Consider the following 13329-nt stretch of genomic DNA (forward strand, 5'->3'; position numbering starts at 1 on the left):
GCAAAGGAGGAAAGTCTTCTCCCCACCTGTCTCAGACCTGGGGGCAGGGGCGATCAGGAAATGAAGGCAGGCAGAATGCCATGCAAAGCGAAGCCACTTCCTACCCTGTTCTCCACACCCAGTCATGTCGAGGGAGCCAACTTACTCTTCAACTTCTAAGTCCTTGCCTGTTCTGCACAAGCCAGTTTCACCGGGGGAGTGAACTGTGAGCATTGCCGGCTGCCAGCTTCCATTCACCCACCTTCATCTTTCTCTTAATGACTCAGTTCAGCAGCCACACAGGGAGCGCACTGGCCGTGAGACAGGCAGCGAGGAGGAAGGCAGCTTCTGCCCACAAGCCGCTTATCACTGGGTGGCTAAAGAACTGCTGGGGAGACTGCACAGAGCAGAGGACACGTCTTTGGTCGGCTGAAACGATCACCCTGTGAGATGGCTCTCTGAGGGTTTCCATCATGCTCTACCAATCGGACACTCAGCAAGTCTGTGGGTCTGCAATCTGAATAACTGACGATCTGTGGGGTCAGTACTAACGCCAGGACGAAATAGCTGCAGCTGGGTTTTAGGTGAATGGAGCAGTGTCTCTGCTTGCTACGAGGCACAGATTTAATAATGTGCAAGAAAGGAACCTCCCTCCCTTCCCCTCACCCCCCAGCTAGAGATTCTGGACCGGCAAATGACTTTCTGCTGGGTACAAACGCCTGTGGCCATTCATAGTTCCAATTCAATTTTGGAAAACAGCTGTTTCAGTACATTTTTTTTTTTCAGGAAAATTTAATCTCATAATTACTTCCAGAAAGGCTATGAGAACTTTCCTGAACGATGAATTATTTTATTTCCTCACGGTCGATCGGCTGGTCAATCACTCAGCACTTATTGAACTTCCCCCTTAGGAGAAAAATCAACTAGTAAGGAAATGGAAAACACAGCTCTCACTTTCCAAGAATTTACCGTGTGAGGAGGGGGGGGAAGAAAAAAAAAAGGAGAAACATGGATACTTAAAGTCGACCAATGATTCAAATCACTAAGTATAAAAAAATGACAAATTAGAGAATCTTATTAATAACTACTGTATTCCTGACACGCGCTGAGATTTCAGAATTTTAAAAATGTGGTGGGAGGGAAGGTGGTTAACTAGACTGAACAGTGCTCATTTAGTTGTCTCTGAGAAGTGAAGTCTTCCAAGAAAGGTAAATTTTAAGGGATGCAAGGGTGGTCATCTGTATAATTCCCAACAAAGGGTCTGGTCCCACCGCTGGTTACAGGCAAGCCCTCCTAAAGCCTGAAGCAACACGGTGTCACCGAGAGCAAACCGATCAGCAGCCACAACACCTGGTGACGTCATTCCAGGTGAGTCACAACCTCTGCACTCCGTCCTCGCACTTCGAAACAGGGATTCTAATCTCATCCGGCTCTAACTCAAGGTATCAAATGAGATATGCAAAGGCTTTGAAATGAGATTTCGGATTAAAGAAATCCAAAGAGAAAACCTGTGGCAGACATGGGCCTGGGGCTTTGCCCCGGGAAAAATGCAGGGAAAAGAAATGAGTGGCCTTAAGGAAACGGTGCCTTGTGAGGGGGTGGGGTGACGGGGCATATGCAAGAGAAGGTGACGGTGCTCTTGGAGACCAGGTGGAAAAATCATGATCTGACCTGAGCCCAAGGAGGCAGAGTTCTGCGGATTTCAGGAGACAATAAGTTCTCAAAGCAAAGCGATAGGCACTGTGGAAAGCCACCATCACTGCTCCTGTGTCTGGAACGTGCTTCCGCAGGAGTTGAAGGCCTCTGTCTGTGGCTGTCAGAACGGGGGTAATTCATGTTCTGCCTTTTGCAGAAGCCCGGCGCCCATGTTTCAAAGGCCTTTATTTAGCCAGTTCACAGCTATGCGGTCTTTTTTATTTGTTTTGAAAATACAGTTACGTCTAAAGAACAGAGACAACCACATATCATTTTGATGTATCTCCTTCTAGGCTCTTAGGTTCTAAGTAGTTTGCAGATGGCTGAGCACATACAGTAAACCATCCTGTATACAGCCTAGTTTTTCTCATTTAAAAGTCCTTCAAAATACTTTAATGAGTAGGTGCTCGATAACTATTTCTTGAAATGCAAACATGACTAGAATACTAAAAATTATTCTAACATGCATCTGTGCCACAGTTTATCTTTTTTAATGTTGTTGAACAGCTTCCAGGTATTTCCTAGCATGCATGATTCGTTCGGATCGAGAGTTGAGTTTCTCGGTTCCTATATCATTTTAAAAGCTGGATCTATTTCGCAGTGTTGCATTACTCCACTGGAGACTCACGAAGGACTGAAATGGACATTCTGACATCAGCATCGCTGCCATCGGTCTCATTAGTGTCTTGAGAGAGTCAAATCAAGAATCCCCATCGATCCTTAAGGTCCAAGTTCATATCCACCTGCTCTGTGAAGCTTTAATATCCCAGTGACTCCAGTCCTCGCTCAGATCCTTCTCTCAACTCCTATGGCACATTTAATGAAATAACTATATAATCATCCCCTAATTGTTTAATATCATGTTATTTTTTTTTTCCCTCTTAGATTAGTCCTCTCTCCCTGTGATGGACACCAGCTGTCTTTGCTGTCAGCATCTCTTCAGCTCCTTCTGGCGACAACGTGCCATATTCTTACCTGAGACACCAGCCTCCCTCTGACTTCCAGCCCAGTTCAGAAGGTGACATGTGAACTGTGAACTGTGCCCAAGAAATAAGCACTTTCCTTGTTTCCCTGGACATGGTGACTGCTTTAGGAGCAGACACATGCCACAATGTGAACAGTGCCAGTCAGGCCCCAGACTTGTATTCGTTAGGGGAAGAGACACTTTCCAACTTGACTCAATGATGAAAACGTAGAGCTGGGGTTGTTGAGGCCATCTTGCTACCACAAGGGCAAAGATAAAGCAAACACAAAGAAAATGGAGTTGAGATAAGAAGAAAGAACCAGGTACAGGTAAACTATGTAAACCTCTAGGTAGAACGACACCTGGAATTTTGTGTACACAGGTCAGTAAATTCCCTCCTTGACTAAGCAAGCTTGAGTTCTTTTCTGTCATTTGCAAAATCAATTTAAAAAACAGAGTCCTAACGATTTGCCAATTAGGTTTTGATCTCCCTGAGCTTGAGATTAAGCTTCTTTTGGTTCCCAACAGTACCAAGAATAGTGTTCAGTGATTCATGAACACCTTGGGTCCAGGGCTATGTTTCATTTTACTTTATATCCGTCCCCAAGCCTAATAGTAATAATGGACACATCAAACATCTGTTTTGTTACTTCTCAGAGCTCCCCTCCAACTGGGATAAAACTCTCATAACCCCATCGCAGCCTGCTGGGGGAGCCAGCGTCGCCGACGATGCAGGCCTCCTGCCCTCTGCGACAGGGAGAACACGGGAATAACCCCAAATCACTCGGGGCGACGGCTGATGTTTAGGAGCACAGCACTAGTCTTCCGTCGACACCTCCAAATTTCAAGGGACTCATATTCGCTTTTTCAAAACCTTCTTAAATGTTATTTTTTCCTTTTGTGGATCTATAAACCATTCCTCCAAGAGCAATGTCAAATTTTTCTCTTTGCTTTGAAGCATCTTCAAAAGGATGCCTTTAATCCTGTTACTCCAAAGCAAAAGACATTCTTACCAACAAAAACAACAACCTAAAACTATTCATATTCTATAGTGGTAAACCTTGTGTCTCTATTCTTATTGTGGAAAGGACTCTCAACATGAGATCTGCTCTCTTGACAAAATGTCTAAGTGCACAGCAAAGCCTTGTTAACTCCAGGCACAGGGCTGTGTAGTAGATCTCTAGAACGTAATCATCTTGCTCTTTGTTGTTATATAAATGTCTTCTAAAAAAAAATATGCCCACCAAAACAAAACAAACAAAAACCCAAGTGCCTGAGGACACAGCCTGAATTTTGGAAATGCGTTCTCTGTCACGTGACTCTGAAAAGCAGAGAATATACAGCTGGTCTGTCCACCTGAAGAGCTTAGAGCCCAGACATATGAGATGAGAGAGTAGATGGGAATATTGTTATTAATACTGTGACTTTTAAAATGGATGCAATCATGCTAAATTTCAGAGACAGTATCTTTTTTTTTTTTTTTTTTTTGATGGATATGGGAGAGTACTATTGTGAAATCATTTTCAACTGGACTTACAAATGGGACCTACCTATTTTGGGGGGCTACAAACCATAACTGAGGTCACTACTACAGAAATATGTGGCGCCAGAAGTACAGACAGGAAAAGAAACGTGTAATTTTTCCTAAGCAATCAGCTATGAATAAAATGCAAAAATACTTCACTCACCCCGGAGGAAAATTGTTTTCTAAAAACTTCTTTTGTTGATCTTTTCAGAATTAGACTTACTAGGCTTTGCTCTTACTGTGAGTATGTGGCAGCAAAATGTCACACCACAATATAAATCGTTTTAGAAAAATATTGCCAATTAGAGAATATCACAGTTATAAAAAAAATTACTCAAAGTGTTGAATGCCACAGAAACTGTAATAGAAGAGATTCATTCCTGGAAAAAATGCAACACTTTGCAATATAATACCGTGTTTCAACACTTGAACTACATGCACTGGTGAAGGAATCACCATGGCTTAATAATGTTTTATATACAGGAATCTTTGAGAACTTAAAAATAAAATACATGTTAAACTGATGCACATATATTAAAAATAAAAACAAAGAAGATAATAGGTTTAAACTACCAAAAGGCCAAAATACAGTGAGACAATGAAAATGAACTCAAATTCAAATTCAAGAACTACAATTCTTGAAGAAATTCCATACCTATATGTAAAAATAACAAAACAAAAAACACTTAAATAAATGAGAAGTTTCTCTGACTAGATTTTTGCCAAATCAACTATCTTATCAACCCATTGGGATTATATAGGTGCTATGTAGCAAAAGATCCCATAGGAATGAGAATGAGGATTCTCTCTTTTTAAATTAACTCTAAGCCGCTATCCTAAACCTAGAGCAATCCTAGGCATTTTACATATATTATCTCATAAAGTCCGCAGAACAATTCCATTAGATACGAATTTTTATCTCCATTTTAAAGAAGAGAAAATTGAATTAGACGAGTTAAATAACTCGCCCAAGATTTAATCCCACAGCAAAACCCATAGCACCTCAGGGCCTTGCGATCAGGGCTCCAAGATGCCCCTAAGCAGATCTCTGGGCTCCTCCAGGCTGCCCGGGGCTGCTGGGCACTGTGGAATGTGCACCAACCAGAATCCAGATGCCGACTCAGTCCTGATCCCTGGATGACCAGACAAACCAAGACCCCCTCCAGCCTCACCTCACGAGGAGGCTGGACTGGGTTCCTTCCGATTCTAACGGCTGAATTCAATTTGAAAAACCGAGATTTAACCAGGTTTCAATGACTTTCTCTTTTCCTAAGTATATACCACCCAGTAACTCATAAAACATGTTATTCTAGTGTTTTTAGCCACATGATGACTCAATTATCCTGAGGACTAACTGGACAAAAGGCTTTCATTTTATTGCCATAAGGGACGGATCTCTAAAAGATCTCTTTCTGGAGGCTGTTTTCGGGATGAGGACCGCTTAATTACCTTCGGTGTAGCTTCAACATCACACATCTTCATGCTTTCCCTCCCTGCCCACTCACCACCCTCCCACAGCAGAGTTCTCGGCCCCTGCTACGAGGGACAGACATTGTGTCCTTCGCGCAGCACACAAGCTTTGAGGATGGTTTCCAGGACTCACTGCCTGCTAGATGTGAGCTCCTTGAGGGCGAGACACAATCTTACTTAACCCTGTCTCTCCAGCACCTACCCACTCCTTGCTACTATGTTGGGCACATAATCAGTGTTCAAGAAATGTTTACTTGAATACTGAATTATCTAATTTTTTTTAAAGGCAGGCAAGAAGGGAGACGAGAGAAAACAATCTAGGTAAAATGTGGTTTGTGATTCACAGGATCCCATTAAACCTATACCAAGTACAGGCCTGCCTCATTTTGCACAAAAGACCTGTTCCTGAAAGGTAAGTTTTATAAATTCATTCATCTTGCTAATAATTTGTGAGAATCTTAACTTTAATTTCAAATGTAACATTTCCTTATAATTTAATAATCTGTCTATCCCCCATCTCCTGACAACAATAAATACTAAAACATACCAGAGAGCCTCTATAATTCAAGAAAACTTGCAGGATTTTTTTAAAGCCAAAAAAAAAAAAAAAAAAGTGTCATGGAACATGACCGCCACCTCAGTTAATCTACACTGTTCAGGACGTGAGCGTTTTAACTTAGATCATTTATCTAGCCTTACAGTTGCAAACCACAACACGACAAAATCATTTGTTATCTGCCAAGTGGCTAAAATGAATCAGATGTTTTCCTATAAAAGATAGGTATTTACCTTCCAAATTCATCTTGTTTTTTAACTCAGACTTGTGTATACTAGGCTATATCGATCTGTATGAATGTTTTTAACATATGAAAACAAAGACAGGAAACATCAGGTGAAATCGGGACCTTGAAACTCATCAGTCAAGAAAGACCTCCTTCCCCCATCCCAGGGTGAGGCTGATCAAGAGGGCTCCAAAGGTGGGGGGCTTTTTAACCCACGTCTTAAGGGGCAGGAAAGAGAGAGAAGACTACTGCGGTGATGTTCCCCAGTAACGGAAGAGCAGGGTTGACAACAGGAGGGAGGAAGCAGGAAAGCGGTGTGTGCCTGGACAGCAAAGAGAGTCCTTCACAGACACGGCAAACCCTACCGACAGGGTAAAGAGGTCACTGTTAGCAGCTCCAGGCTCGCGGACGCCCTGGGGCCGGCCACTCGGCCCTTTCCCACTCCCAGCTGCTCCTCTACTGGCTTGAACACAGCTAGTCCCCTGCCCTGTGTTCCCAGCCCTTCCCTCTCACCCCGTTCTAATTCTGTGGTCCAAGTCAGTGCGAACTCTTCATTTAAACTCCTCAAGGGCAAGGAACTTGCTTTTTACCGATGTCCCCCCCCCGCCCTTTCTCGTTACCTGGTATATGTATGTAGTAGGTACCCAACAAATGCTGTCTGAATGATGAATCGGTAAACGAATATATTATTTTCAGTGTTTCGCAGCAGGAAGTTACAGACGCCAGATGCAGATTCTAGGGCTGAGGACAAGCAAGAAGCAGCTGAAAAAGAGAAAACTAGACACAGGAGGAAAAGCACAGACACCCTGGGGAAGGAGAGGAAAGGGAAGGGGGTGTGGGAAGAACCCTGTGAAATTCAGTCAGAGGCCAAATGAACTCACAGTTCGTAAGAATAAAAATTCCTCAGCCAGCAGAAATGACCATCCTGACAGTTTATTATGAACCCAGCGCTGACAAGCTGGGTGCGAGGCGTGACAGGAGCAAAAACACGAGTAAAGACCCACCACTTACGCTGAGGAAGCAGAAGGGACAAGCTCTGTATCCAGTCTCTACCTTCAACACCGGGTTTGGCGTCACCTCTTACTACCCTCTCCTACATCTTCGTTTTTAAAACTGGATTAAAATCGTTTAACCTGGGCATCTCCATTGTTCTATCAGGTCGCATTGACCCATCGGTTTTACCTCCTTCCTTTCCACATTCAAAATCTTTTCCTTTTCCCGTTTGCTAAATTTAAGTCGAAGAGTTTTCTCTCTGGTTTGGGTCCAGCATTTCAGTGAGATTCTGCTGACTGCCAAGGAGGATTTCTGAAATGTTATGGTGTGAGCTTTCCAAAAGGCAACCTCAATTTGATATCTGCGAGCATGCCAACAGATGCGATTGAAAACATTCTGCACATAATGAAGGGTTCTTGTCTTCAGTGTTCAGCTCTGCCCATTAATATGCAGGGCACATGGTGGGGTGGGGGTAGGGATGCACTCCTGAGCTGGAGTAAAAGCTCAGTTGGCAAGATGTGAAGTTAAGTAATGTAAAAGGAACCGTTAGCCTGATGACCACTTGAATGGTTTAGAAAAGCATAGGCTACTGCCAGGAAATGGGAAAATTATACTAACAGAAAGTATCTGGACAATGGGAATTGACTAAAAGCCAACGGTGGGACATCTAAAGACTAGGATACAAACTGTCCCCACAAAATGACCACCTGACCAAGCTAGGAATCTGCAAGTCTGGGCTTAGAGTGAAACACACACACCTAGGTGGGTCTCGGCCAAGCAATGCAGTACACATGCAGTTTGCCAAAATCCAGATTCTGATGGGCCAAGATGAGGAAAAGGAGAGACAGTTGGTAAACTCCAAAATTCTGGGGTCAGCCTGGAAATAGGATGCATATTCTGTTAATCCTACCAACAATGTTGCCAATGGTAGATCAAAAATTCAAGCTTCATGTCAGTGGTAAATTGAGAAGATCATGGCAACTGTAACTGAATTCAAATTTTTGGCTTTCCTGCTATGTGATCTCAAAGGACCTACTTAGGAGCCTATCTCCTTTTCAGTAAAAAGGTCTGTTTTTTTTTTTTTTGTGACCGTAACACAGTAGTGTTTAATATACATTTGCTCAATTAGCAAATAAAGAAATGTTTAATTGAAATAATGTATGCAAAGAATTGGCACACAATTGGTGCTTAATAAATGTTCACTATTTTGACCCTTTGCTGCTTTCACTTCTATGTGTATTTTCTGTGTGGTTTTCTGTTTGGTTTTGTCTTAATGTACCAAATAAACAAAGTCATTTCTTTCTAATTATAAAAGTAATACATGTTCATTGAAGTAAACATATGACATATTACATTTGCAAATTGAGAAATGTACTGAACTATTGTCCAGAAAGGCCTTACTATGTTATTATCAGCAATGTGGAACTGCTATTTTAATTTACATTACCACTTTGGTTAAACATTTTCATGTTTACAAATAGTTTATATTTATCATTGGCTTTTCTTGTTTATGATTTTTTACTCATTTGCTACTGAATTTTTTCTTGATCATTACAAACAAAATAGTATGCCTGAATAGTTGCTACTGTCTCTCTCTCTTTTTTTTTTTATTCATGGTGACCATTGATAATTTTTCATTTTATGTGGTTAAAACTACCAGTCTTTCTCTTTTTCAGCTGGATGTTCATGTGTTTTTAAACAAAATATCTATAATTTTGAAATGTTTTACTTAAAAAATTTTAACACTAATAAGTGTTTAACAGATTTAACACAGAAGAAATAGCTTTATGATATTAATACAAATTACTAATCCAAAAGCTGCAAATATTTTCATTTGTATATGAAGAAATATATTTGTAGGTAGCACATTTCATTAAAGGTGAGATTTATATATGAATGCTAAACACACAAAATTTTGTTCCCCACTGCATAAAGTTTTATTTTTATTCACATTATGTAGACATGGGGTTCTTAAAAAAAAAAATTCAAAGGGAGAAAAATTAGGAAAAAAACATAAAAACATTACTATAATTCTAATACCTAAGGTAACCAACACTGATCTGTTGAACATTTTTATACAGATATCTTTATGCATATATTCAAAACATTCATATAGAGACACATGTATACATACATATATACATATATACTTTTATATAAACAACTGGCTCTATGCCTGTCTTATCACTTCATTTTTTCCCCTTAACCTTCTTGCCACTCCCAAACCTCATGACTAATGTTTACAGTTTGGTTGCTACATATAATAATAGAAACTCAGAGAAACACTGTGTTTTTTAAATACAAAATTATATTACATATACTTCTCCAAACCTTCCTTTCCCTAAACTACATTGTAGGGCTTACTCGATTGGCCTAAGTCACTTTTAATAGCCACTTAATATCCCAGAGTACGATTGTACTGCAGTTTACCTGGTCGCCCCATTACTGAAGGTCATTTGCTTCGTTTCCAATGTTTTGATGCTACACACAATGATGCGATAAACGTACCTGCATATACCTAACCTTACAGTGCTTCTACTTTATGGGATAGATTATCAGGAGTGAGACTGTGGGATCGAAGCCTATATATATTTTTTAATTTTGATAGGTATTTCCATATGGCTTTCTGGAAAGACTGTAAACATATAACATTCTCTATAATGCTTGAAATAGGTCTCTGAACTTGACCAAGTAAAAATTGACTTATTGCCTGAGGAAAAAAATTAAACACCCACTGAACGCATTTTAATTATTCTCCCCAAATTCCAATGATCTGGTTTGTGTTACTTTTACTACCTTGTTTCCCAATAACACTGTTATCTAATTATTAATACTACATAAGCAAACACAGAGAATATATAATACAAATTTTTCCACTATGAACTTCAAAATAAACATCTGAAAAATTCTGAGAGCTATAATGACTTTAAAATATATTCAATAACTTACTAATTACCAACCACAGTTTTCAAGTTGGCCATAAAAACTATAGGGGGGAGAAGAAAAACTAAGTATGTGCAAAAGGTGAGAGAGAAACCAGGACCTCTCAATGCCTCTTTCTTGATTTACCGAAGAACTGCTTTTCATGCAGCAGAAAAGCATGAATCTAGGAAATCTGTTTTGAAAATTTATCAATCAAAAAGATAGAATCAAATATTTAGAGAGAACCAAAGAACGGCTCTGAAAGTCTACTCAGAAGGCAACGGCAAACAGAGCCATTCTGTCAACATCTTGCAGATGGCTTATCATCAAACGCTTGCCTCAGCCTGCACAAACCCCCACTGCGGTTCTCCAGGGCACGGCGCTCACTGCACTGCTTCCGGGCACCTACTCTACTACAGGCCCTGTTTGAAACAGACAAGTAGTCACTTATATCTGATAAACCCGCCCCCTTTGCTCCCCAAATGCATTTTTCCATTATATTTGTGACAAGTTTTTAATACTTTTACGCTGATGAAATAATATGCCAGCACGGCATCAGAATAACCAACCTTCACATCTCTGCAAGGAAGTTGGCTGATGCCATTCCACAGGCCGTACGTGTAACGGGCAGGTGAATCCACTCGCTGTACTTACTTACTGAAAATGACTTGAGTAAAATATATTGACGATACTAATAATTATACTAAGTAAAATGAAAATAAAAAGTAGTCACGTTTTATGCCATAGATGGTAACTTTGTAAAAATAATAATGTGTTGACTGGCACAGAAATCTTTCATCGGATTCAGAATAATATTTTCCACATCATGTAAAACACCTTATTTTACTCCGTAAGACTAGGTACCAATGGCTTCATATGATGCTTAAAAGAGCAAGATCTTGATCAAGAAGCAAGGAAATTAAAATAGCTAGTGTTGAATCATATCCATTAAATAGACTTAATTTCTCATATAGGAAAAAAAAAGTAACTAGCAAATTTTGATGTGTGTATTTAGATATGGCATACTATTCTTGAAATAGTGCATGATTATTTCATAGAATACTGAATTACAGCTATGGCAGCAAATATCTTAAGATCCCACTATAAACTCCTTGGCTTTGAATGTGTTGGCTTTCATCCCAAAGTTTAAAGTGGGAAAGTCACATCTATGTGGTTTTGATTATTCAACAAACAAAGGATCATTTATAAAATGAATGGTCATAAAGAACAATTAACACCCAACAAATGAAATATTTCTCAGATTACTTTGGACACACATTTTCACACCAAAACATTAATACAGGAGGTTATAAAATTAAAATTCTCTTGGAAAGTGAATCCTTTACTTGTACTTCTTGACTAGAAAATATGTCTTTCAGATAGTTTTCCTTAGAGACTAATACCTGTAAAAAGATCATTTAAGAGTAAATATGAATGGCAGTTTTTTAACCCCTCCAAAATATTTCAGTCATGCTTTCATGATTGGTATTACTCTTAACCATGGAAAATCCTGAAGTTTTCAGCAGACTTATAAATAATATTTTTTAATTGGTCTTAAAAAAAAATCTCTGCAGTAAAATTTAAAAAGATTCTCTAGAAGTTTCTCAGGCGTTTTCATCACCAACCATCACTAACTAACTAAAAGACAATGGGTTGATTTGAAAGCAAAACTAAGGGTTTTCTTGTCTAATTAGTAAAAAGCTTTTCTTCTTTTATTGGATGATAAATGAAATAGATGCTTCTGGGTCACATTTCAATATGGTACAGAGTAAAAGTCTTTTTTTGGCTTACAAATCGTCTGTCTCAGAATGCTCCCAATTCAGAATGAGTTTTCTCTAAAATTCAATGTTATAAATAGAAGTTGCTTTTCTAAAGTAGTTCACAAAATTCTATATGACCCATATGTAAATGAAATACTATTACATGTGTTTCAATGCAGAAAATAATTTACTTTGTAATATTCATTCTATCATCAATATTGGATATTAAGCAAAAACAAAACACTAATAGATATTATATAAAAAACATGTACTTCTCTTGAAGCCTGGTGCTTGAAGCAAAACACAGTTTGGGCTGTTTTTGTAAAACAAAAATAAAAATAAAAAATGAACAAATGAGATAATTTATTAGCAAACTTTGGAAACATATCTTCATGTCTGGCTTCTGTTAACTCTATTATCTGTTTCGTTTCATTTTAATAAAACACTCCTGGTTTCAATACCGATTTTTTTGTTGCCAACTGACAACACACTACTATTACATAGAAAATGGTCAGTTCAAACGTTTAGAAAAAGCATGCCTAACGGGAGAGAAAGACCGTTCAAACATTCCTACGAACACTGTACTTAAACCTGCTTTACTTCAGAATTTATGCTTTTGAAATTCTTTGATAGGTGAGTGTTCCAAGTGCTGACCATATGTTTTTCAACTATAATCAAAAAAGATCCTTTTTTTTTTTTTTTTTGGTTTACAAAGAGAAAGAGGAAAGAGGAACTAGGAGAGGCTGAAGATCAAAAAAGAGATCAGGAGAGATATGTATGTATAAACGAAAAAAGAAACACCCTGTCTGAAGTGGAAATTAAGTTATAAAAGAAAAAAGAAGAAGCGGGAAGGACAACTCCAGCTCCATACGTGGTCTCCACTGAGATGTGAGAGCAGAGCCGCGGAAGAAGCAGCTCAGACCCGGCGAGCCGACTGGAAAGCCAGCTCTCGACCAGAGCACGACAAGGACACAGCGTGGTTTTCAGCGCATGAAGTTTTAGGTGCAGGTGCTGAGGAGTGCAGGCTTGGAAAATTCAGAATGTTTTATTTTTTAAAAAATAATCATTACTAGTAAAAATAAAAAGGATGAATAGCTTTCTAATTTCTAATTTGCACATTTATTTGTAGAAGCGCAGTGCACGTGAGTGAATGCGATCTGGTCTCACTGACAGCCTGACCACGTTACAACAGGGAGGCTGCGCTGGCCACCGGAAGCAGAGGACTTCCTCTCGACGCTC

The 13329-nt window shown here is 39.4% G+C and overlaps 1 protein-coding gene across 4 annotated transcripts in view; it reads right to left on the reverse strand.

Moving 5' to 3' along the window:
- PIP4K2A (phosphatidylinositol-5-phosphate 4-kinase type 2 alpha) overlaps positions 1-13329 on the reverse strand; it is a 171013-nt gene that overhangs the window by 120875 nt on the left and 36809 nt on the right. The window lies entirely within an intron of this gene.

The sequence above is a fragment of the Pteropus alecto genome, unplaced genomic scaffold, assembly GCF_000325575.1.
Source record: "Pteropus alecto unplaced genomic scaffold, ASM32557v1 scaffold11, whole genome shotgun sequence".
NCBI classification, from domain to species: Eukaryota; Metazoa; Chordata; class Mammalia; order Chiroptera; family Pteropodidae; genus Pteropus; species Pteropus alecto.